The sequence below is a fragment of the Sitophilus oryzae genome, unplaced genomic scaffold, assembly GCF_002938485.1.
Source record: "Sitophilus oryzae breed Bouriz unplaced genomic scaffold, Soryzae_2.0 scaffold_1318_pilon_pilon, whole genome shotgun sequence".
In the NCBI taxonomy this organism is placed as follows: Eukaryota; Metazoa; Arthropoda; class Insecta; order Coleoptera; family Curculionidae; genus Sitophilus; species Sitophilus oryzae.
Window position 1 is genome coordinate 578,235 of NW_022145969.1, and position 26,462 is coordinate 604,696.

The 26,462-nt window shown below is 31.2% G+C and overlaps 1 protein-coding gene and 1 long non-coding RNA gene across 5 annotated transcripts in view; one reads left to right on the top strand and one right to left on the bottom strand.

Annotated features, from left to right (window-relative positions):
* The window catches only part of LOC115875043, a 44,048-nt gene extending 28,062 nt beyond the window's left edge, over window positions 1-15,986 (bottom strand). The window contains exon 1 of the long non-coding RNA XR_004048962.1: window positions 15,869-15,986. This is a non-coding gene — a long non-coding RNA (uncharacterized LOC115875043). The remainder of the gene's footprint in view (window positions 1-15,868) is intronic.
* Window positions 1-26,462, top strand: part of LOC115875041 (forkhead box protein P1-like) — a 146,187-nt gene that overhangs the window by 72,321 nt on the left and 47,404 nt on the right. The window lies entirely within an intron of this gene.

Genomic DNA, 26,462 nt, shown 5'->3' on the forward strand with positions numbered 1-26,462 from the left:
TGAATCTGAATAATTTTATAACCATGTTTAGCATGTTTCTAATGCCTTTGAAAATGTATAAAAAAACGGGCATTTTTTCGACTATTTTCCATAATGTTTCTATATTGTTTCCATGTCACCAATTTTCTTAATAAAACTGCTGATATTACTAATTAAACGGTGTAGAATAAGAAAATATAGATCATTGTAGTCCTACGAGAATAATAATAGACTTAAGGTCATGTTAACCTTCATCAAAAATAGCTGAAAAACAAGGGTCCAAAAATTAATTTTCTTACAAAACCAAGGTACCTAAGCCTTCAAAGCTATATTATGTTCTGTCTATCTATATAAAATTTCCTACAAATGCTGAAATTTTCGTAATTTTATAACTATGTTTACCATGTTTCGAAGGCCTTTGAATATGTTTAAAAATGGGCAATTTTTCGACTATTTTCCATACATTTTTAAAACCGATTCTGTTAAAACTGCTGTTATTTACTAATTAAAAGGCGTAATAAGAAAATATAGGCCACTATAGTCCTACGAGAACACTAATGGATGTAGGAGACGTTTTAACATTTATCAAAAATAGGTGAAAACCAAAGGTTACAAAAAATTAATTTTCTCACAAAGCTAAGGTACCTAAGCCTCTACAGGCGTATATATTATGAATCTACATAAAATTTCCTAAAAATCCTGAAAATTTCAGAATTTTATCGCTACGTTTCCTAATTTTTTGAGACCTTTCAATAAAACATCCAGCTTTTTTCCTGAACTGATTTTAATTGTTGAAATTAAATTTCAACTGGGTAAACTGAAGAAAATAACCTAGAGACTGGAAAGATTCCTTTCTTTTGAGCGCGTAGGCTCTGCGGGAATCGTGCGAACGTATGTTTGTTAGCTAATTTCCCCCATATTTTGAGAGCGGAACGCAGGCTGAGGTATACGCGGCATTATGGCTGAAGGCAAATATTTGGCTTGGGTCTCTCGCGAACCGCTATTGTCATAACATAAGACAATGCGAATGCTGTATCTCATTTTTCATCTGGCCGATCTTTGTAATCTGTATTTGCATCAGCTTGTACCGATCTAATAATAACTCTGGGGAAAACTCTGAGAGAGAGCGGAGTGCCGAGGGGCCAAGTCCGCGCTCAACGAGATTCTTCAATTAAAACTTATGTTTATTTTGTATTCGTGGAGCGAGTGGCGCCGACGAATGTTTAACCGAAATAATAAGAGACAGTGACCGGAAGAATGGAAAAAAGAGTACCTTTAATATCCCCGGGACATATTTCATTTTCTTTATTGTTTACTTCGAAAATAGCCCCGTCCCTTATCCGTACCCTTGGCCCTTTTCTCGCAAAATTCTTCTCGCAAAAAATCGCTCCTTCATCGATTGCCAAATTTGCTTGGCGCTTTCAATTTTTATTACAACGCTCAGACCACATTTGTGGATTGCTTTGTCTCAGAAAAATCTTGAAGAACTACTCTTCCTTGAGTTATAACTCAATATACAGTCCCAAGGCTTTGACAAAAGCCAGTATCTGAGACGGTTTTACAGAGGTTAGTTCTCCATCTCCGATATCACTCGTACCCAGAGCTGCAACAAGTCAGTTTTAAAAAGGCTTAAGTCTTGTGTCAGTAAAATGACTTAAATCAATACTATTACCCTCAAGTCAAGACAACCAGAATTCAATAATTTAAGTACCTTTTTTTATATGTTAATTTTCTTGTATTACCGATTAGCGATTTTCTTACTTAGTATCATATTAATTTATTGTAGACTAGCGTGTACCAGCGACTTCGTTCGATAAAGATTCGTGATGATAAAGCAAAGCAAGAATTTCCATTAACATACAAACTGGATAAAATTTTCTCACATTTACATATGTCAGCATGAGAAAAAACAATATGGCGATATTATTATATAACTTGGTAATATTTGAGGGGTAGTTTCATCTCGTTGGAATTTGACTTTCGAAAAATCCGTTTGCCAAGAATAAGCTTTTTACGTCAAGCAGTTTAAGCAGAATCTTGGTTAAGAAATTACCCAACTTTTTGGAATACCCTGTACGATTTTTTAAAAAATTTCAAAATATGTAAAAAACGAAATAAATTACGCTTGTCCAAGCGTTTTCCCGAAAGACTAACCGTTTTTTAAGTAACAAATATTGTAATATTTGAGGGGTGTTTTCACCCTCTTGGAATTTGAGATTCGAGAAACTTCTCCTTATCGAACCTCTACACCCCACAGTCAATCTGTTTGCTAAAAATCAGCTTTAAACGTCAAGTAGTTTAAGCAGAATCGTGATTACTCAATGGTCATATTTTATGAAACACCCTATATAAATTTATAAAAAATCTTAAAATATGTAAAACAACAAAATAAAATATACGTGTTTAAGAGTTTTTCCGAAAAACTCACCGGTTTTTAAATAAAAAATATTTTAATATTTGAGGGATAGTTTCACCTAATTAAACGGTGTAGAATAAGAAAATATAGATCATTGTAGTCCTACGAGAATAATAATGGACTTAAGGTCATTTTAACCTTCATCAAAAAAATAGCTGAAAAACAAGGGTCCAAAAATTAATTTTCTTACAAAACCAAGGTACCTAAGCCTTCAAAGCTATATTTTGATATTCTGTCTATCTATATAAAATTTCCTACAAATGCTGAAATTTTCGTAATTTTATAACTATGTTTACTATGTTTCGAAGGCCTTTGAATATGTTTAAAAATGGGCAATTTTTCGACTATTTTCCATACATTTTTAAAACCGATTCTGTTAAAACTGCTGTTATTTACTAATTTCAAAAAGGCGTAGAATAAGAAAAAATATAGGCCACTGTAGTCCTACGAGAACACTAATGGATGTAGGAGACGTTTTAACATTTATCAAAATAGGTGAAAACAAAGGTTACAAAAATTAATTTTCTCACAAAGCTAAGGTACCTAAGCCTCTACAGGCGTATATATTATGAATCTACATAGAATTTCCTACAAATCCTGAAAGTTCCAGAATTTTATCGCTACGCTTATTAATTTTTTGAGACCTGTCAATAAAACATCCAGCTTTTTTCCCGAACTGATTTTAATTGTTGAAATTAAATTTCAACTGGGTAAACTGAAGAAAATAACCTAGAGACTGGAAAGATTCCTTTCTTTTGAGCGCGTAGGATCTGCGGGAATCGTGCGAACGTATGTTTGTTAGCTAATTTCCCCATATTTTGAGAGCGGAAGGCAGGCTGAGGTATACGCGGCATTATGGCTGAAGGCAAATATTTGGCTTGGGTCTCTCGCGAACCGCTATTGTCATAACATAAGACAATGCGAATGCTGTATCTCATTTTTCATCTGGCCGATCTTCGTAATCTGTATTTGCATCAGCTTGTACCGATCTAATAATAACTCTGGGGAAAACTCTGAGAGAGAGAGCGGAGTGCCGAGGGCCAAGTCCGCGCTCAACGAGATTCTTCAATTAAAACTTATGTTTATTTTGTATTCGTGGAGCGAGTGGCGCCGACGAATGTTTTAACCGAAATAATAAGAGACAGTGACCGGAAGAATGGAAAAAGAGTACCTTTAATATCCCCGGGACATATTTCATTTTCTTTATTGTTTACTTCGAAAATAGTCCCGTCCCTTATCCGTACCCTTGGACCTTTTCTCGCAAAATCCTATCTAAGATAAGTTGTACGCATCTCTCGATAGCGTAGATTTCTGCCTGTAGGATACTAGGGTAAGTGCCCATTGGTTCGGAGTAATTAGCTCTCGGCCCAAACACTCCGATCCCTGTTCCCGTATTGGTTTTGGAAGCATCAGTATACCAAGTTATGGTATGGTCTTTTAACTGCTAAAACTAACATTTTATTTACTAGTGGTATTGAGCATTGTTTTTTTATTCTGCAGCTTGGCCGCTGTCTAACAGTTAAAAAAAATGAAATTTATAAAATGCCTAACAGTTTAAAAAGAAATAGAAAAAATTAATGAAGAAGAAGAAGAAGAAGAAGAAGAAAAAGTAGAAGAACAAGAAGGATTCATAACCATTCGTCAATAACCATTCTAATCATTGGCATATCTACCGGCGAAATATGCAGTGGTGTTAGGTAGTGTCTTACTTACTGAAATACCGAAGTGTTTCCTGTGTCTTGCTTTAAAACTATTAATATACTAGGTACTCAATACATAACCTAAAAGTATGTAAATTAAGTTGATTCTACATCTCTTTACTACACCTACAGTATTAATTCCTTGATATTCTCCAGAATAATAATATTTATTAGAAGAAATATTACATGGATGGTTGTAGAGAGCAAAAATAATTAATGACGGATTAAAAAAGTATACGGGGAAATAAAATTAAAGCAGGGCGGAGCTGAATTTCCGAACGTATCTTGTAGAATAAAGCTTTTTGTTCGGATCTAATGCTGTTTTAGATACGAGCGACTATTAATGCGTGCAGTGGATTTCGTTTATCTAGATAAATGGATGTGCGAGTTAAAATCCGGATCGTCGACGAGCCGCCGAGAAAAGAGGAACATTTATACTTTCGAGTGTGCAAATAATGTATTGAGTGCTTCTCCGGATTGTTCCTTCTTCGCCGCTGCGAGACGGGCGGCCCAAACGAACAGGCGATTTACTTAATCCGCTGGCTTATGTTGTTGCACGTGTAATCAATCAACGGCGCTTTATATTGCTTTGTAATGGCATACTTTACGCAGGATAATGTTTACTGTCCTTCAGACTTCCTACCGCAATGAAAAACGAACCAGACTCATAGATACTTATTGGTAAAATTTAAAAAACCTACTATAGAAACTACTTGACTTGCAAAAATCCATGGTCCAAAAAATTTATTTTCTCCCAAATCCAATATAACCTAAGCCTTTAAAGGTGTAGGTATATATTCTGAATCTACATAAAATCTCCTACAAATGGTGAAGTTTTCATAATTTTATGTCTATGTTTACTATAAGGACTTTGAATATGTTTAAAAAATTGTCAAAAATTGTTTTTTTTTACTTTTTTCCTATGTATGGAAATGGTCATTTTTGTCTTAAATTAAAAAGCGTAGAATAAGAAAATATAGGCCTTAGGAATCCTACGAGAACATTAATTGATGTAGGAGTTGTTTTAATTTTCTTCAAAAATAGCTGAAAGTCAAAGGTCCAAAAAATTAATTTTCTCACAAAGCCAAGCCTTTGAAGGTATATTCTAAATCTACATAAATTTTTCTACAAATGCTTAAACTTTCATAATTTTATGACTATGTTTATGACTATTATGACTATGTTTATAAATATGTTTTATGACTCATGAAAATTGACGATTTTGGTCATGTCACCGATTTTGATAAAACTATTTACTAATTGAAAGGTGTAGAATAAGAAAGTATAGGCCATTGTAGTCCTACGAGAACAGTAATAGATATACAGGACGTTTTAACCTTCATCAAAAATAGCTGAAAAACAATGGTCCAAAAATGTAATTTTCACACAAAGTCAAAGTATTTGAATCTTCACACGTATATATTCTGAAACTACATAAAATTTCCTACAAATGCTGAAACTTTCATACTGTGTACTGGGACATACTGTATAGTCATGAAAATTAGAGATTTTCGTCATGTCACCACCAATTTTGTTAAAACTGCGGTAAAAAATTACTAATTAAAAGATGTACAATACGAAAATATAGGTCTTACGAGAACGGTAATAAGGGAGGTTTTAACCTTCATCAAAAATAGCTCAAAAAGAAGGGTTCAAAAAATTAATTTTGTCACAAAGCCAAGGTATCTAAGCCTTTAAGGGTGTATATATTCTGAATCTACATAAAATTTCCTAAAAATGCTGAAATATCGATAATTTTATGACTATGTTTACTATGTTTCTAAGGCCTTAAAAAATGAGTAAAAAATATCCAAAAATTGGCATTTTTTCGCCTTTTTTCCATGAAAATTGGCGAATTTCGTCATGTCACCGATTCCCCGCCACTGTGCTCGTTTTATTTCCACTACACAGCCGTAACGCCCACTCTCCGACATATCTAGAGCAATTTCTCGTATGATAATGAGGACAAGGGGTCCAGTAATGACTGGACATAAGATAAAACCGCAAGACGGGTGTGCCAGGGACCCGGTCCAGGATAAATGCTGAATTATCTATACCGCTGACAGATTTAATTCCAGTTAACAATTTCGCCCGTGACGCGGTTCTCTGCCTAATGCTTCCTATCGTCCCTCAAATCTGTTTTGTATCCGGTTCATTTTTTTTTCAAATAGGGTCGTTTGTGTTTTTTTTTGTCTTCGGGACCGGCGCTACTGGTCACTAGAGACGACGGGGATGTGCTGACGTGGCAGTGCAAGTTTCCCAGCTAAAATGGACAGTGCGGTCAGCTAATGGCCAAGCGGGTGCCACTTATTCGCCTCCGACTAAATTGTTAAGGATGGCAAAAAACATTCGGCTGGCTCTCTCCGCTTTGCAGAAGCGGACTTTCGCTGTCAGCGGCATTATTTTAATATAAATCAGCGATCACGGAAAATGGGCAGTTTTCAAGTCTTCAAATTTGAATTGGAGAGCTCGGGATTTAAAAGTTCATGTACTTTTATATTTATGTACTGGAACTAAATTAGTACTTCAGTCTCTCTTGGTTCTCCTTTAAAACCACCAATATTCTAGCTCAGTTAAAACTACTGTTATTATCTAATAAAAAAGGTACGAGTAAGTTTTAATTGTCATTAAAAATCCGTGAAAAACAAGGTTTTCTGACAAAATTGCAGTACTGTCTTAAAATTGCCAAAAATCGACATTTTTTGGACTTTTTTCCATACATACACAAAGTCATGAAAACTAGCGTCATGTTACCGATTTTGTCAAAACGGCAGTTATTTACTAATTAAAAAGTGTAGCAAAACAAAATAGCCATTATAATCCAATGAGAACAGTATTTAGGTAGGAGACATTTTAACCTTCATCAAAAATAGATGAAAAATAGTAGTCAGAAAATTTTTATCAGAGCCGAGATACCTAAGTCTTTAAAGGTATATATTCTGAATCTACATAAAATTTTCAACAAATGCTGAAACTTTCATAATTTTATGGCTATGTTTTCTATTTTTCTAAAGCCTTTGAAAATGTTTAAAAAAATAGCTAAAAATGGACATATTTCATGAAAATTGGCGATTTTGGTCATGTCACCGATTTTAATAAAACTACTTATATTTATACTCATTAAAATAAGAAAATATATGTCACCGTAGTCCTACGAGAACGGTAATAGATAATTTTGGTTATATATATATATATATAGGTTTTAATTAGGTTGTAATTTGGATAATAAGGGAGGTTTTAACCTTAATAAAAAAAATGCACGAAAATTTATTTTTTTTTTATTTTCTCACAAAGCCACGATAACCTAAGCCCTTAAAGGTGTATATATTCTGAATCTGAGTTTCTAAGGACTTTGAATATGTTTAAAAATAGTTAAAAATGGGTATTTTTTCGACTTTTTTACATACATATACATACATATGTCATGAAAATTTGCTATTTTTGTCATGTCACAGATTTCGGTAAAACTGCAGTTATTTATTAATTAAAAAGTGTAGAATAAGAAAATATAGGCCTTAGGAATCCTACGAGAACATTAATTATTGATGTAGGAGTCGTTTTAATGTTCGTCAAAAATAACTGAAAATCAAGGGTCCAAAAAATTAATTTTCTCACAAAGCCAAGATACCTAAGCTTTAAGGTGTATATATTCAGAATCTACATAAAATTTTCTACAAATGCTGCAACTTTCATAATTTTATGACTATGTTCACTATTTTTCTATTGCCTTTGAAAATGTTTAAAAAAAAGGTAAAAATGAAAATAGGCCATTTTGATCATGTCACTGATTTTTATTAAAAATACTGATATGTACTAATTAAAGGGTGTAGAATAAGAAAATATAGGCCATTGTACTCCTACGAGACCAGTAATTTATGTAGGAGACGTTTTAACCTTCATTAAAAATAGATGAAAATCTAGGGTCCCAAAAATTAATTTTCCTACAAAGTTAAGATATCTAAGCCTTTAAAGGTTATATATATTCTGTATCTACAGAAAATTTCCTACAAATGCTAAAATTTTCATAATTTTGTCTCTATATTTGCAATTTTTCTAAGACTTTTTAAAACCTGTTTGAATAAATAAAATATTGTTGAAAGAGAATAGGAAATTTAGTTCAAAAGATGTGAGACCAGTCCGGCACTGCTTCTATTACTCTTCCAACTACAGATCGGTTATGCAAAGAAACGCCGTCAGCGTCCTTTAATGGGAAATAATTTGAATACCATCATCGGTCCGTTTAAATCGATAAACTGGTCGAAATTAATTATCTAGCGGTCATCCCTTTTAAGTTAACTCTCCTGACTTTGTATTGTTTCATCTCCGTTACTCCCCCTTTTAATTCCGCACTCCTCATTTAATTGCTCCTATCAAGTAAATAGTCAACATCCTGAGGAAAACTAACGTTTTTTTTATTCAAAATATACTCTTTTTTATAGTATCTTATTAGTATCCTATACAGGGTCTCTCAGGCTCTGAGCGTGCATTAGAAACTTCTAGAGAACTACAATAGCTAGATCGGAGATTTTTTGCTATCATTGTTTCACAACGAGATATATCGATTAAAAATATTTTCAATATGGGCCACTTCCAGAAATATTAGAAGTTAATAGCAACTATTTTATTTTAAATGTGTACACCCATTTTTTAGTACAGACACATTAACATGACACACTTAATGTCAAAGGCAGTTAGATAAAATCAGGAAACATTTACGCTGTAAAAAACTAAATCTTAAATAACTTAAAAACGATTTATTTTTGGTATAGGAACATGTATAATCCACGAATTCAAAAACCTTTTTACTGGTGAAATCAAAAATGGGTTTCCAGTTGAAAAAAAATGTATGATAATTTTTTACTACGGTCAATATTATATGACATTCAAACAATTTAATTTTTGAAACAGATAGCCGCATGTCTTCTCCTAGGCTATACAGTTTTTTCCGCCATTTTACAGAGAACTAGGGTGTACCAGCGACTTCGTTCGCGTCGAATTGATCATTTGTAATGGTGATTTCCATTAACATACAAACTGGATAAAATTTTCTCACATTTATATCAGCATGAGAAAAAACAATATGGCGATATTATTATATAACTTGGTAATATTTGAGGGGTAGATTCATCTCGTTGGAATTTGTCTTTCGAAAAATCCGTTTGCCAAAAATCAGCTTTTTACGTCAAGCGCTTTAATCAGGATAGTGATTAATCAATGACCAGCTTTTTCGAAACACCCTGTATACATTTTTAAAAAATCTTAAAATATGTAAAAAACAAAATAAAATATACGTATTTAAGCTTTTTTTCAGAAACTTGGCCGTTTTTAAATAAAAATATTGTAATATTTGAGGGGTGGTTTCACCCTCTTGGAACTGGAATTTCGAAAAATCCCTTCTTATCGAACTTCTACACCCTAGAATCAACCTGTATGCCAAAATTGAGCTTCTTACGTCGAATGGTTTGAGCAGGATCGTGATTAATCAGTATGTCAGTCACTTAAGGATTTTATATATTGGTATAGATTTAAATATGTAATAAAAAAAAGGGCGGTACCCATTTAAAATAAGAAAAATGCTGTCAACTTCCGGTATTTCCAGAAGTGTAATCGATAGATCTCATTGTGCAACAATGATGTGCAAAAAATCTCCGATCTAGATATTGTAGTTTTCTAGAAACTTCTAATGCACACTCAGTCCAGGACACCCTGTATATCAAATTATTTGATATTTAATAAAAATCAGGCACCATTTCTGTTCTGTACACGCCTCTTCCAATGCACTGCTGTAATTCTGATAAGCAGACTCTCCCACACTCCATTTAGAAGAAAGTAATTTATGTTTAGCAAATATTTCCTTATAAAGCGAGTCGCTGGGTATAAGAATAAATATTTTCCTCATTTGCATTATCTCCAAGTTTTCACACTAGAATAGAGGCGGGGGTTCAGGGAAAACGTTTAGCAGGAAGCGGAGCAAGATTCTTTTTAATTTTGTTTAGAAAATTTTCGCATTTAAAGACAAGAAAAAAGTCCTATATACAGGGTGAGTCTTAAATAAGTGCAAATATTTTCAGAGTTGGTAGATCTCGACAAAAGAAACATATTTTCTCTTTACCGTTTTTCAAATAAATCCAAAATTACCGAGTTATTTTACTTTGAAAATTTCAAAAAAAAAATTATTAAAATTTTGAGAACCACTGGATTTTTTCTGGATTTTCTTTCTTGCAGATAAATATAATATCTACTAGATATTTTGCCATATTATCAAGAAATTATGTTTTTTAACTAAAAACTAAAAATTATCTAGATCTTCAGATTAATGATTACCATACATTAGAGCTTATTTTATGTTTTGTTTTTCTCGAATTTTCAATTTTCTTATTAAATAATCACATTCATATTCTAATCCCGCATTAAAAGATTGCATCCAATTATTACTCAGGACAATACTCGAGTTAGAGAGTCTTGAGAAGGAGAATTTCAGCCAATTTCTAAAAGATAAATAACTCAATCGACGTGTGAAATTATGTCAAAGTTTGAGACGACTTAAGGACTGATGCTAGTCGTGATCTCGAGTCTTTAGCCTTTTGTTAGAGAGACAGATTTATATTCCGAAGAAAACCTGCAAGGAAATTGCTATGAATTGGGAAAATATCAGGGTTTAGCGACTCTATTTTATTTTTCACCAGTTGTTTACAAAGGAACTTATTCGTAGGATCTTTTCTATATCAAATTTATTAGGTAGAAATATTAATATAATTTTAATTACTAAATAACAACATTCTTGCCTTGAGCTGCTATATTTTTAAATATTCGAAAATCGAAAAAAAAATTTGTATTTAGCAATTTATACTAAAAGCTGCAAAAAAGCTTTTAATTAAGTATACTTTTTTACTGTTTTATCACTAACCGCTATATGTTGTTATTTTTAAATTAACAGGTATAGAATATGGAGTTACCGAATATTGAATTTATTAAAATGATATTTTAATTAATTATTATTATTATTTTTATTTAAATTTCCTACAAATCCTGAAAATTAAATGTCTCGAAACCACTAAAATACAGGGTTGTTCACCACATACGACACGGAGTATTGTAGCTAAACGATGAGATTTTTACAAATTGTAAGTTTGGGGTTCGTTGAAGGACTATTAGAGCTACAATTTAAAAAAATTTTTACAAGATACAGTGTCCCAAATAAATAAAAAATATCAAAGTTGTATTTTTTTAAATCGAACACCCTGTATATTATTACATTTTTAGTTTCTACGATTAAAATAAAGGTAAATTTGATTAAGGTTTATTATACTTAAACCTTACCGTTTTTCCTTACAACACCCTGTATATTATTACATTTTTAGTTTCTACGATTAAAATAAAGGTAAATTTGATTAAGGTTTATTATACTTAAACCTTACCGTTTTTGAAATATTTTCAATTTTGTGAAATTGCAGTAAAATTTTTAAAGCTTCATTTCTCCAAGGGTATCAAAAATTTATTTTTAATAATTATTAGCTTCAAACGGCAATAACTTCTTTAATTTAAATAGAATGCCCTGTATATTTTAGGAGAATCAGATGCACAATTAAATTGTCTATCAAATTGTATTAAACCATTTTTTACCTATCCCTTCAAGTTTTCGTAGAAAATGCACTTTCTTATAATTTAGACCTCATTTATCAATATATCCATGGAATATTGACATTTTAGATTGTTTTTAAAATAACAAATATACAAAATACAGGCTAGTAATATTATCGTTTTTAGCAAAACGATAATATTACTAGCCCATTTGTATGCAAAAAGAAAACTATTTAAATCTTTATAAAAGAGTATACCATTAATTAAATATAACACCATTATTTCCGCCCATATACTAATTAATTACATACTTAATTGTGTTCGTTAATAAATTATTATAAATAAATGTGGATTTGAGTCAGAAATCAATATAATAATAAGTTATCAAATTAGTCTCTGTTGTTATAAATAAGCATTTATTAAAAAATGAAATATCATTTTTAAGGTGTTACTTTTTATCACACTGTCTAATGCCCATACAAAATTCAGTTTTTTAGTATTTGGAGCAATTATTATTAATCAACGCAAACAGTCAGTTAATGTAGTTTGAATACTGGAATCATATTAATTGGTCCTCTTTAACAAATATTTAAACAGTTTTTTTTTATTTTTTAATGAAATAAACGAATTATATCGACAATATTTGTATCTGTACTCTTTAAAAATTTGGTACATCTTTAAAAATAATCTAAAATGTCAATAGTCCATGGGTATATTGATAAATAAGTTCTAAATTACAAGCAAATGCATTTTCTACGGAAAGTTAAAGAGATAAGTAAAAATGGTATAATATAATTTGATAGACAATTAAATTGTGCATCTGATTCTCGTAAAATATACAGGGTGTTCCATTTAAATTAAACAAGTTATTGCCGTTTGAAGCTAATAAATATTTAAAATAAATTTTTAGACACTCTGTATAAGGTAGTATTATTTTTATTATTGTAACACAATAACTGATCAGTAAATAAACTTCAGTAAATATTTAGTATTAAAAACTTTGATACCCTTGGAGAAATGAAGCCTTAAAATTTTTACTGCAATTTCACAAATTTGAAAATATTTCAAAAACGGTAAGGTTTAAGTATAATAAACCTTAATCAAATTTACCTTTATTTTAATCGTAGAAACTAAAATGTAATAATATACAGGGTGTTCCATTTAAAAAAATACAACTTTGATATTTTTTATTTATTTGGGACACTCTGTATCTTGTAAAATTATTTTTAAATTGTACCTCTAATAGTCCTTCATCGAACCCAAAACTTACAATTTGTAAAAATCTCATCGTTTAGCTACAATACTCCGTGTCGTATGTGGTGAACAACCCTGTATAAGTGCTGTTAATAAATGACTGTGAGTTTTACAGACATGAATTATAAGTAAAATCTGAAAACAAATAGAAACAAAAAAAAAGAATGGATCCAGACGAATATTTTGATCCTGTTGGTAAAAGCTCGACGCAGAAAAATCACGCCTGCGGACTCAGACGGATAATTCCGATAATTAGCCGATATATTTCAGAAACCGAACGTGTTACCGATAAATTCTCTTCAAACTTTCGGTGTTCGCGGCCCCACCGGCGCGGCGCTCTGCCCCCGGGGCTCCGCATTTTTATCTCCGCTGCTAATCCACTTTGAATTGGAAGTAAGCAAATAATTTTGAACACGTTGCATTTTTGACCCTTTCTGTTTTCTTTTGCGAGACGGCCCCTGCAGACTTTTTACTTTCGACGATAAAAAGAAGCGTCAAACGATGACAAACGAAGTCTTCTCGGCTTTTTAACGTTTTTTATTGAAAGGTCTCAGAAAATTAGTAAACATAGCGATAAAATTATAAAAATTTCGGGATTTGCAGGAAATTTTTTGTACTTTTAGAACATGTTAACACTCAGAAGGTTTAAATGGTTTTAGTTTTGTCAGAAAGGACATTTTTTCAATCATTGTTTTTAACTGATTATTGTTGGTGGTTAAAACTTTGTCTACATATATCTAGTACCGTTCTCGTAAGACCAAAATGAAATATATTTTCTTATTCTACACCTATTAATTAGTAAATAACAGCATTTTTAACAAAATCGGTGATTTGATGAAAATTAATGGAAAAAGTCGAAAAAGTCCATTTTTGTCAATTTTATACATTTTCAAAGTCTTTAAAAACACAGTAATATAGTCATAAAACTATGGAAATTTCAGTATTTGTGGGAAATTTTGTGTAGATTCAGAACATATACAGCTTTGAAGGCTTAGTGAGAAAATTAATTTTCTGAACCCTTGTTATTCAGCTATTTTTGATGAAGGTTAAAACGTCACCTATATCTACTAATGTTTTCGCAAAACTACAATGGCTTATATTTTTTTATTCTACACCTTTTACTTAGTAAATAACAGCAGTTTTAATAAAATCGGTGACATGACGAAAATCGCCAATTTTCACCACTATACCGGGTGCGTCTCAAAAGTGGCTCACCGCTATAACTTTGTTGTTTTTTCAGATAAAAAAATGAGATTTGGTATGCTAGTATATAACATAAATTAGGATTGATTGACGTATTCAATTGTTTTTGGTCACATCCTATTTCACCGGAAATTACTACAACTTTTGATTTTTAAAAGACACCCCCAGTATATTTTTAAATTATTCGATAGAAAATGACACTCTGAATAGAATGACATATCATATGACAACTTTTGACGTTTTCGGATACGGTTTATTTGAAATTGTAACATGTGGTTCATAACGACAATTTGACTCGAAATACCAAGTGTGTGGTACCAAATTATTTGTAAAAACTGCTTTTTCCAATTATGCTAATGAGCCACCCTTGTTCCATTTGAAAAAACTGAGATATGATTAAAAATATGATTTGATTAAAAATTACTCCTTGATTAAAAATTAGTGTTTTGAACACATCCATGGCAATCTAGATTGAAACTTAAAATACGATTTTTTTTTAAGCTAAAATGTCAAAAGGTGACATATGATGACCAAACCAAACTAAACCAAACACACCAAATCTCGTTTTTTTTTATTTAAGAAAATAAAAAAGTTATAGGGGTGAGCCACTTTTGAGACGCACCCGGTATATATATGGAAAAAAGTCGAAAAATGCACATTTTTGACTATTTTACACATATTCAAAGGCCTCAGAAACATGGTTATAAAATTATGAAATTTTCAGCATTTGTGGGAAATTTTATGTAGATTCAGAATATAGACACCATTGAAGAATTCGGTATCTTGGCTTTGTGAGAAAATTAATTTTTTGGACCCTTTTGAAAACCTCCTTTATATCTATTACCGATCTCGTAGGACTGCAGTGCTACATATTTTCTTATTCTACACCTTTTACTTAGTGTTAGTAAATTAACAGCAGTTTTATCAAAATCGGTAACTTGGATATTTCTTTCTTTAACAGGACTCACCGGAGAGAAAGAACTAATTGTGAATAAAAATTGTCTCTATCCCAAACTTAACCCCGGATAATTCTTGTATAGAAGATTTGGAAATTAATTTTAGAGCAGCAGGCCATCGACTTGCAGTCGGTTAGAAATGGAGGCATGCGGGTCCGCTTCGTTAAATATTAAAAATCGTCCCCGTATCCCCAAACGATCGGTCCCCGTTTATCGATGTCCGAGGGCAGGTATTAATCAGATGAAAATCTGAACGAAGGACTTTCCACTTGCCACCCCTGCGCTTGTTTTATTGGCCAGACGGTCGCTTTTTCTTTATCTTTTTCACGCAGCCCGAGTGACGGTGTTATGGTTAAGATGGTGGTAATCTTAGGCCCTGACGTGTGACGAAGGATGGCAATCAACGGCTGGAGCTGACCGCTCACTCTCCCGCTTGTCCCGATCTTTATCCCGATCATCAATAAGCTCTCCCTTTTCCCTATTTAGTTTTAAATGGAAACGCTGCGGAATCTGACCGGTCGCTAGCGATAAGGAGATCCACCCGCATAAACATTTCTTTTATTTCGCTTATTCAAATTATTCCTTTTTTAAACCCAACAATAAAAATATACAGAACAGTTTTAGAAAGACATAACAAGTAGAGACTGTTCAGCCATCGTTTATAATAAACGAAAACTACGACCGACAGAAAATAACTCTTAGACTTTTATCAAGAGGGCCCCATGTCTTCACTGTCACTCGCGAAAACGGACTACATCTAAACTAGGCCTAGCACTAACCTGAAGCAATAGAGAAACCCTTAGTTGGAAATCAAAAAGGGAATAATCGTGGTACTACTACATCCTGGTTAAATCTATTTGTGTGTCTCAGTCCTGATGGTAGTGTCCTCAAGATCTTCGTTGTAGAGCTGCATCAGTCGTAGTACCTCATGAACTGTTACGAAAAAAGAATAAGAATAAAACTTCAACTTCAAAATTCTACGCCAAACTTTCTAAAATATAAAAAATATATAATTTTTTTCTTTGGTTAATCGTGATGTAATATTTTTTTGTAATTTGTAGAGTGATGAACCACCCCAAAAAATACCAAGGAGTGAAGAAGCAGAAATAACTACTATCGAGGAAAATAATATCACTTTACTTACTACAGACCAGGAAAACCTAAATTTATCAGAAAATAATATACCTCGTATAATATGCCTGTATATGATGTATAGACTTCCCTTAGATCAAAATAAATTTAAGTTGAGTCAATGGTATTCGCTATTGGTTTAAGAAAAGTGTCTCTTTAATCAAGAAATGTCCCTTTTCAATCAATAATTTTTGCATGAATCAAAGATACTATTGTTCTTGTAGCAAGAACTTCTTTGCATATTCATTTTGGGTCAAGAGTGAAATACTTTGGACAGATAGATTCTTCTATTCTCTAAAGTAATTTTTTAAAGCTTATGAAAAGATAGTTAATGCTTGGGCAAAGAAACGTCATTCTTGGCCCTATTGAAAAGCGCCAATCTTTTGGGTCAAAGTCATATTCATTTCGACTCTGAGAGATCCTTTTTTTCAGTGTAGACATTTTAAAAAGGATAGTATTGGAGAATGTAAACAAAGGATCAGAACTAGCGATGGGAACTATCGAATGAATTAGACTATCGAATGTTTAATGAATGAATGATTTCAACTATCGAATGGTTTTATTCGAATAAAATCATTCATTCATTTGTATACTAAAGCATATGTGACAACCTCGCCGTGCGACTAAATGGTTATCGTTGAGCCACGACTATCGAATGCTTTGCGTTGTATTTAATGCTCTAGCTACGTCGATTTGGCGCATTCCAGCTTCGAGCATACCCATGGCCCTTAGCATTTCGTCTCTGTTAAGATGTCTACGCTCCATAATGTCGTTTAATACTAAACAGAGTTATTTGAATGAATTCTGGCCAGTTATCATAAAAACATAGCCAGTACAGTACGATATTAGTTTTTGTCTATCTCCTATAGAAAAGGGTGTTTCCATTTAAAAGCGTCGAATTTAACCCACCCTGTACATGTAATTCCAATAGTGAGACCACCCCTCGCTATCGTCATAATAAAATAACATATTTATTTTTAAATACATTTTTTTACCTTGTTTATGAAAATAAATATAAAGTATATTATATTCTTAGAAAGCTGATAAGAAACCAAATGAAATAAAGAAAATAATAAGAAAACATTTACTTTACCTTTAATAACATTCTTTGTCACAAAACTTTACAAACCAAAATAACATCAGTGCGTCTCGAACGGTAGTCTAAAAGCTATTACCTAACACCTATAATTTTTTCTTGTTGTCCGATTTCCCTCTCTATAGCCTGCGTATAAGTATTTTAAAAATCAATAATTATTTAGTTATACAGACTGTCTTAAAACTAAATGTATTGAATTTAAATAGGCGGATCATCTCAATGTATTAAAAATATTTCTCTTTTTTAAACAACGAAAAAGATGAAAATCTATAGCGTAATCGTGCTTGAGGTTTTTCCTCGGGTGGTCAACATGGAAAATCCGAAAATCCTGTATGACATTCGGGCAAAACTGTTAAAAGTACGAGATCCTTCTGTTAGATATTCGCAGCGGTATCAGATCGGAGCCGATGTCCGCAGCCCTCCTTCGCAAGAAAAATGAAAAGATTGTATCTGCGAAATTGCCTTTATTTCTCCAACAGAAGCGGCTGCTGTCGATTATTTGTTAAGCCAGGCCGATCGTGAATATTGCCAAGAACGATGACTTACGACTGCTCTGCATATGTTACCTTTTTTGTCCCCTTCTGGTCACTTTCAATAGTCGAATAATATATCGTTCCTTGACTATTGATTTTGTTCTTATCAAACTAAACAAAGAAAAATCAAGATTTTATTTTATAGGCTTGGTCCATTTCAGTTGATTTCAAAAAAGTCCGACCGCAGCGCTCCGATACGGCAGAAACTAGAAATTTTCGCTTGTATTTCACGCCGTCTCGGTTACAATTCATGTTGATCGCATTAAAATAGTATTGAAATCGTGCTTTTGTCATAATATTTAAGTATTTTAGTTTCAGGTACGAGGTTTGTGTGATGTAACTAGGCGTCGTGTTGTGTTGTGACAATTTCAAATGTTAGTAAAATTGCCGAAAAAATGTTAACACGAAAAGGAGAGCGTAATTAGGGCGTTGTTTGGTGCAATAACATTCAATAATTCAACTTTCCCAGATATTTAACTCTCCCGAAACAACATTTTAGAGCGTTATAGTTCCTCACACCGATTTGATCAAAAGCAAAAATGGATTCAAGCAGTTCGACGAAATAAGTGAGTAAACAAAGTTACATAATCAAAAAATTAAATAGACATACTATGAGAGGATAAAAATATAATTTGCAATATTAATGGTATATTTTTTTAACCAACTAGTGATTAAATCTTTTTTATGAACATCATCTAAAATTATAATTATGTACCTTTAAAAAATCTCGTTATAGCCCCAATTATGACCGCACTAGCAAAACCGGTGCATAAAACTATGCTCGCTACCGTTGTTGAACTCATCTAAAAATTTTAATTTTTTTTTATTTTTAGAATTTTCACAAATTATACTTCCTACCACTTTTAGAATAATTATATAATATTTTTTTCGAATAGTCGCTATTTAAACTCGTGTATTTGTATATACCAGTTGTTTACGACATTCTCCGATGGTGGCAGCACCGGCGGAGAATGCACCAAGCCTAAAGCAACAAATTTCTAAGAGATCTAAGAGATTAATACTAATGTATCAATGTCAAATACGAATAAATATAAACATATTGTAGACGATAAATTTGAAAATACTTTAAATAGCATGGATGTCCATTTATCCAGATCAGTGCCAAGACCAGTGACTTATGACGCTTCTGCATATGTTACCTTTTTTGAGGGGTAGATATTGAAATATGTATGTCCTCTGAATATTGATTTTTTATGTTTCCTATAATAAAACTTTTTAAACAAATCTTTTAACTTTAAAAATAAAATAAAATTCTCGACTATGTTCGTACGGAATTCATTCTGTTAGCCCGTAATATTATAGCTGCAAGGCTGTTTAACCAACCATATTAAATTTAATTAACACCTTTAATTTCCCTTGTTTTACCTTTCCATGAAACTTTGATTTGCTAGAATTTTTACTTCTGTATGCAAAAACACCTATTAAATCGTATAAATGATATTTTTTGCTTTCAATAACTTTAAATAATAGACAGTTATATTAATATTAAATAAAGGGTATTTAATTAATTTTTAACTCAATAAAAAATATACCCTCTTTAAAAACAAAATTAGAGTTACTACTGCTAAAAACTAGTCGTACCTACAATTAAATTGAAATGGCGTGCTTATTTAAGAAAAGTCTGGAAAATTCTTAAAAAGTCGAAAATCAAATATAAAGTCAAAACTTCAATCCAGAAGTTACACATAAGACTTTTGCGCCTCGGCTGCATATTTATCTTAACTGCTGTTTATATACCTTTACTTCAACACGCGGTTTTCGCTTATCAACTCGGAGCGATACCATCTAATCCATTTTCTTCTTACCTGACTAAATTTCCATCAAATTCATCCTTTATGACATTGGACTAAAGATATAAAGTACAGTAGCTTTTAAAATTCAAATTTATTTGTAAAACATTTTAAAGACTACATTATTCAAGATAGATATATACCAACAGTTCAGGTAGTGAGTTTCTTTTTGTTATTATTGGGCATGAATATCAACATGAACAATGTGAAGTATTAATATATGATATAGAGATATGACAACAAATGTTGCAATAAAAAATTAAGGAATATATGTGAAATACGAAATTGTTATGTGGTGGCGTTGCATCTGGAAGCTTTGTATGCACTTGTGTCGCGGTGAACCAATAATATTAAAATTTGATTCTCAAAGATGGGGAAGAGTAAAGTCAGACTCAAATCGATAAAACGTGAATTTTGACAAACCGAAATTGTTTTTTTTTCTTTTATTTTCTTTTTCTCAAAAGAATATATTTATATTTATATGTAGAAACTCATGTCAAAGACTAAATTTTATAATATTTTATTTTAAATAAATCTTTTGAGTATACATCGTTTATATAAACATATTTTAGATATCTCCCCTATATACAGATTTGAGATTTAAAGCTATTGAAAGTGTAGGTATCTGCAACTAAAAAGAATATTGGGTAAAAAACTTATAACACTAAAAGTATCCCTCACTTTTTTGGCTTGATATGCGATATTACTTAGCCCTACGCTACATAAAATCGACCAAAGATCATTTATTGATTTTTGTATTGCAGTGACATCGAAAAATTTACTTATTTCACTCATATATAATCTTTAAAATATACAGTGTGTCCCCGGATTGTCTTTACACGAAGAAAAACTTTTTTATTAGTGGCATTTTGAGAAAAATACATTCTTCATAAAAATTGTTGCTTCTTCTAAAATGGTTAATTCCGTTTATATTTTTCCAAATTTCCATACCGTTTTAGAGAAAATTAGAAAAAAAACATGAAAATACGGTTGAATTTCCTAAAAATAAAAAGGTGCTTCTATGGTAATATAATTTCCATTTCATTCTTTGATAGATAGTTATTATTAATTTTGATTAAAGTCATGTTTTTTGTTGTTAAAGTATCACACTTTTTCCGTAGCATTGAACTAAATAAATATTGTGCTTCTTTGACATTTTAAAATAGCAAAAAATATGACGTTAATTAATATTCTATCAATAACAATCTATCAAAGAATGAAAACGAAATTATATTACCATAGAAACGCGTTTTGATTTTTAGGACTTCAAATTCAAAATTCAACCATATTTTCATCTTTTTTATATATTTTCTCTAAAACGGTAAGGAAATTTGGAAAATTTTAGACGGGACTGGCCATTTTAGAACAGGCAAAAATTTTTACCAAGAAAGAATTTTTCGCAAAATGTCAATAATAAAATAGTTTTTCTCTTCATATTTTTTAAAATACGTATTTATAAATTAAAAAATTCACTGTGAATTTAAATTAAAAAATGTTGTATAAACAGGACTGTATTTAGAACAGGCAAAAAATGTTTTACCAAGAAAGAATTTTTTCGCAAAATGTCAATAATAAAATAGTTTTTCTCTTCATATTTTTTAAAATACGTATTTATAAATTAAAAAAATTCACTGTGAATTGAAATTAAAAAATGTTGTATAAATATATATATATATATATACTTTCTGAAAAGTAAACAGAGAAAGTTTGATTTAGGAAAGATCGAAAAAATACAGCTATTCCGGCCTGGATAGAGAAAGGAGGCTCTAAATCGAGAGCAGAGCAATATATTACCACGGTATGAGCTACAGTTATTGTCGTGAATATACAGGGTGTCTTTGGGCCGTATTTTTATTTTATATATTTTCACCCCTCGAGTCATAATGTGTAGACGTTATTGAAAGGTGCCTTGTTACACATATAACATTTCCCTCAATTTTATACGATATTGGAAAACTAAAAAGAATGGCTGACTACAAAAATGATAAAAAGATCATATTTTTTATTTCACAAAATAGTGTGTTCTAGATTTTTTTTATCGTGTGCCTAAAATACTATAGCTGGACAAACGGTATATAGTCGCAATTAGGAAATTAGATAGAACAAAATAGAGAAATAGCATCAGGGTTCGCGGAGAATCCTATGCATATGGATGTATGAATATATGTAAGTGTATAAAATCCTTTCATCCCCAAACTATATCATTAGTATAATTGTTATTTGCTTGGATGGGATCTAGTTTTGCGAGCAAGCAGCCATTGTCCCGTATTATACAAACGAATCTATGAATTTGCAAATGGACTCGACTGACCGTGTCCGTTTGCCGAAGGGATTATTTATTTGTTTACTAGCCCTGTCGGGCGAACTCAGCTTTCCTTCCTCTACTTCTTATTACCCTCTCCTTATTTATCTTCCATTGTCATTGGTGCCAATTCATTTTTCCGTTGACAGTGTCGTAGTTTTTCTACTCCACCAAAAATATCCTCTAAAGATGGATTTCTTCAAATTCATTTGAATAAAAATAGTCTAGCTGACATTCAAGCTTTCCAATTAAACGAGCTAATTCAAATAATATTGCATTCAACTTAATATGAGGAATGTAGAAAGACAGACTGGTTCACAGAACAGGTTATCAAAAAATATAATTAAAAAACGATCTCACTTATTACAGGGTTTAAAGGCGTCCATTCTTCTCAAAGAGACCTTTAGAGGGTGTTTCAAAAAACATGTGACATCTCTCTTGAAGATATTCCTCACGTAAAAATAGGATTTATTTTCATATCAACATAGGTCCGATTCTGCTTTGTTTCGTAGCTACAGGGTGTTAAAGTCGGATGAAAAAGTGTAAGCAGTTTAATGCCGATTAAAAGTTGTCTCTTGATATTTTGTCGATTTCGGCCTCCTTGATGAGATAAACGCAATTTTATTAATTTGCCTTGATCCAAGTCTAATGCAACCTTTAAAAAAAATAATATCATTAACTTGCGAAAGTTCTAAATAAGTACTCATTGATTCCTCATCAAAGAATATGGAAAAAAGTTCTCATAAACATGGGTATGGAAAGACATAGTTTTAGAGTTACAGGATGTTAAAACTTTTTAAAATTAGGTTTTTTGTAATTATCTTATATACCATTACTTTTTTATTTGAAATTGCTGTAGGTTGAGCTAATAGTAATAATATTTAATAATAAATTAGTTAAAATATATAATTTATTAATTTTATTTTAATTTTAATTTTATTAATTGGGTCTAATCACAGATCATTATTGGGTCTAATCACAGACTCACAGATCAAGGAGGCCGAATTCGACAAAATATCAGGAGATAACTTTTAATTGGCATTAAACGGCCTGCACAATTTTGATATCAAAAGAAGAAAGTCAGTGGCGCACATGTTTTATTCTTGAAAAATATCCCAGTGATAACCCATATGCACGTCCCTGATGAATTTATCGACACTTTTATAGCAGTAAAATATGTAGCACTTATAGTAATTTTTACCCTCAAAATTTCATTCGAATCACGAAAAGTACTTGGAAGAAAATTATAATAAAGCTTATTAAGACTTTAACACCCTGTAGCTACGAAACAAAGCAGAATCAGACTTATGTTCATATCAAAAATAAATCTTATTTTTACGTGAGAAATCTCCCCACGAGAGATGGAAAATGTCAAAAGTTGACATATGATATGTCATTCTATTCAGAGTGACATTCTCTATCGAATAAAGTAAAAAAATACCGGGGGTGCCATTTAAAAATCAAAAGTTGTAGTCATTTCCGGTGAAACCGGAAGTGACCGAAAACAATTGAATACCTCAATCAATCCTAATTTATGTCATATACTAACATACCAAATCTCGTTTTTTTAACTAAAAAAATAAAAAAGTTATAGGGGTGAGCCAGATTTGAGACGCACCCGGTATAATATGACTCACAGATTAAAATATCAAATAAGTATTGTCATCTAAACAAAGTATGAAGCCTGTATTAAAATATCATGTTTTTTTACATCAAACACGACTAAATAAATACATATTACTAAATTTGTGAGCCGTACATGAGTGATTAGAGTTAGGGTTGTGAGAGAGAGGTCATCCCTCTTTATATGGACCTTCTGTAAATATTCACAATCCCTGATATTAGAGTTCCAGTCCATCTGGCTACGTTCCCTAGCAATTCAATATATTCATCGATTAATATCATATGCCTCACGTAAGATTAATTATAACTCAGAAAAAGAGAAATCAGAAGCCTTTTTTTATTATTTTATTAAAATCTGCATAATTTTATTTTTACAATTAGAGGAATACTAGGGACAAAATACGAGAAAGTTTTAATTTCGAAGTGTTTAATCCAATGTAACCGACGAGACAAAAAAGGCTCCCTCAGATCGCCTTCCTGTTAATGCCATTGATAGGAAAAGACACTTATTCAACGTCTTTGGAAATGTTGACAGCCTTTTTTGTCAGCGAAAGGAGAAAATAGAGATTGGGAAAAAATTAACAATACCCTTATTATTGCGTCCCTTTTTTTATTCCCCAATTGCCGACCGATATTAAAACGTCTCAACAGAGCAGATTTACATTGTGGCAGTTTTATTATAGCGAAGTATTCGTAGGTTGCCCAGAAATATTTCTTTACAAAACAATTGCTTTTATTCTTCAATTCATTTATTAAAACTGCATCAGTGTATTCTTGAATTTATTTATTATAATCCAATATTTCTAATAATCCGAGGATAGGTCAGATTTATTTGGAAAGCTTGTGTCTTAAGTAGAATAGTTTTATTTTTATATAAAGCTGGCATTACTGGTTTGAGGGTGAGGTAGTTTTTTTATTATATTTTTGGCTAGGAGGGAACCCCAAGCAATTAGAATATCACCTGTTCTGCGAGCCAATATAATGATTAGTAGTGGGAACTATCGAATGAATACTATCGAAACATTCGATAGTTGCAATTCATTCGAATAATTCGATAGCTAGTAAAAAAACATTCGTTGAAAACTATTCGAATAAAAATTATCGAATAGATGCGTCATCTGCCTTGAAATATTGTATTCTAGTAATTCGGCAGCAAAAACCATTCATTTATAAAATTCATCTCATTTATGAATTCATTTATTCGTCAGGATCGATTATAAAAAAAATTAACGGTCAGCGGTCGGTGGCAATGCTATGAAATTCAGCCGGCATCTTTGATTTTTTGCGGAGTCATATAAAGATAAGGACACATTATTTTTTTTATTGAGGTGCTAGTATTTACCTTAGTAAGGTATTTATACAGAAAATACATTATGAAGGGCGCTGTTGCCATATATTGGTATTAATTAATATTAGCAAAGAATATTATTGTTTGGCTTTAGTTAGTTAGGGATAGTATGTCTATATATTTTCAATATTTTGCATTTTTTTATTAATATTCTGTTGTTACACTGCAATAATACTTGTTATTTTGGATGTAGGAAAATTATTTTTAATGTTTTTAAGCAAAGACTGGTTTAATAAAAATAATAATAACAGTAATAATTTGTTATACCTATTAACAACAAAATTTAAAATAATTTAATATAAACATTTTTTTTACGTAGTAGCAAAATATAAACAACAAATTAGATGTCAAAATTATTTATATTAGATCCTATTTAAAAATAATATAGTCTTTAAATTTTTTGTGTGACAACGTTGGTTTATTAAATAATAATAATTACAGAACTAATTTGTTATATTAACAACAAACTTTAAAATCATGAAATATAAACATTTATTAATTTTCTAAGCATGCAGTGTAATGGAAGGAAAATATAAATAAAAATTAGAAATCAAAATTATTTATATTAGGTACTTTATATTACTATATAAAATAATATTTACTTTTACTGGCATTTACTTTAAAAAATAAATGAAATATTTCTTCGCAAAAAACTACACGTAAGAGAATTAGCATAAACAAAATACAAACATCGTTAACTTTTTTTTTAAATTGGCACGTGTAAAACTTTCAATTTAATTTTCTCACCCCATAGTTTGAGTTCGATAACCATTTACTTAACCACATTACTTAAATATGATTATTAAGTTCAACTAATTCATATTATTTAAATATCTAAAATACAAATATGTATTTTTAAAATTAATTCTAAGTTCATCTCATCTTTCTTAAAAATTGCTACTTCTCAAAATTTCCCATTAAAAAATAGACCATATATACCATATAAAATAAAATAATTGAAAGATCGGGCTACGGAAAATCACACAAATTTTCGGAAAAATTTTGACACCAATTTTGTCACATAATCGTCAATTAAAAAAAAACTACTATTTTAGTATTTTAAATATTTTAATAAACCCAAAATTGGCACAGTATTTATAAGATGAAGTTATAAAAATATGGAAGAACTAATGCACTGACGCACACAAAAATCAAACGAATACTAAATTTCATTTATCAAAAGCATTCGATAGTCGTGGCTCAACGATAACCATTTAGTGGCACGGCGAGGTTGTCACATATGCTTTAGTATACAAATAAATGAATGATTTTATTCGAATAAAACCATTCGATAGTTGAAATCATTCATTCAGTAACTATTCAATAGTCTAATTCATTCGATAGTTCCCATCGCTAATAAAATAATGATAGGTCTTTTCAGACTCCTTTTATGAGTCCTTTTATTTCAGTATTTGATTGAGAGTGAGGTAGATTTTTGATTATATTTTTGGCTAGGAAAGAGCACCAGGACGTTGGCACCAAACCATAACACAAATATGCACATTTATTTGGGAAGCTTGTGTCTTAGG